Genomic DNA, 1,318 nt, shown 5'->3' with positions numbered 1-1,318 from the left:
GAAGAACCCGTCCAGAAGACCTATACAATTTTTTTTGATTTTTTTACCTGGATTACTGAGATGCATCAGGACATTAACTAAGAACCAATCAATTTCTAATAAGGGAAACCATTTAAATTTAAAATAGATATTTTTTCCTTATTCCGACAAGCAGAAGGACTTTTTTCTGTAAAATATGCACACATATTCTCATGCTACCTAAAAAATTACATGGTGAGTTGCAGGATGAAGCTGAGGGGAACAAGCTGATGAGTGAGGTCACTACTGGAGCAGACTATAAATAGTTCATGCTACTGTAAGGAAGATGCCAGGGTAAATTATGTGCTGTCTCATTTGCCATTTGTATATTTAAATGTGAGAGTGAGTGTGTGTCTGAACACCGATTAAACAAAAGACAAGACTAAAAATGTGAAATATTTTAAAGGAAAATTGTGTTGTGCTTCCTGATAGAGCTCTCATAATTCCCAAAATTGTTAAGATTTTCTATTTTTTTTCAGCACATTTTTTTCAAGCATAGCAAAAGATGATTATGTTAAAATACTCCTTCAAACATCTAGAAACTTGAATATTTTTTTTCCTTTGTGGAAAACTAAACCAGTCCTATTTCAAATTATACCAATTATGTCTAATTTTTGGCAGAAGAAAACAAATTAATTGTATTTTCAATCTAATGTATTACTATACCCAATAAAATATACACATTCAGTTTTTCACACAACTTTGCATAATTTTAGCTACAATAAGTTTTCAAAAATAATGTTTGAAGTTTTTCTCCAGACCAGGTGGGGGCGCTAGTCGCTCTCGCAGCCGTTTGCTGCTTTATGATTGCTTGTACGCAAATCTAAGAAGAAGACGTAAAGACGAAAGAGCACGATTCAAAGCAAGTCATTAAATTTCAAGGTAAAAGAGTGCTTTTCGTTTGTTATGCCAWATTTTGTCAATCTTGTTGGACCGACATGACAACACGTAGCTTCTTTACAATAAAAATATTTGCACGACGTTTGATTTGAGAATTGTAGCTAACTAGGATAAAGGATGCTAGCACATTTGCTAACGACGGTCACCATTGTTAGCATATTCACAACTGTCTGCTTTAGCTGCTACGCCTTTATATATACTATACGTTTTATCACTAAATATTAGGGATGCTGGTAGAGGAATAGATACAATTACATTTAATTTTATCGCTAAAATAAACTGGATTAGCCCGGCGTGAAAATAGGCCGCTGGCAGCTTCTCTATCAGAGTACCTGTTCCTTTGCCCTTCCTTTTGGTTGGGACTTATTACAAAACGTGTTTTGTCCTATATATATATATA

At 34.0% G+C, this 1,318-nt stretch overlaps 1 protein-coding gene across 1 annotated transcript in view; it reads left to right on the top strand.

Annotated features, from left to right (window-relative positions):
- Window positions 1-801: 801 nt before the first annotated feature.
- Window positions 802-1,318, top strand: part of srrt (serrate RNA effector molecule homolog (Arabidopsis)) — a 10,427-nt gene continuing 9,910 nt past the window's right edge. Inside the window, exon 1 of the mRNA XM_014031954.1 lies at window positions 802-900. The gene's annotated coding sequence lies outside the window, so the exon portion shown is untranslated. The remainder of the gene's footprint in view (window positions 901-1,318) is intronic.

The sequence above is a fragment of the Austrofundulus limnaeus genome, unplaced genomic scaffold, assembly GCF_001266775.1.
Source record: "Austrofundulus limnaeus strain Quisiro unplaced genomic scaffold, Austrofundulus_limnaeus-1.0 Scaffold1351, whole genome shotgun sequence".
In the NCBI taxonomy this organism is placed as follows: domain Eukaryota; kingdom Metazoa; phylum Chordata; class Actinopteri; order Cyprinodontiformes; family Rivulidae; genus Austrofundulus; species Austrofundulus limnaeus.
This window is presented reverse-complemented; position numbering and strand designations above follow the sequence as displayed.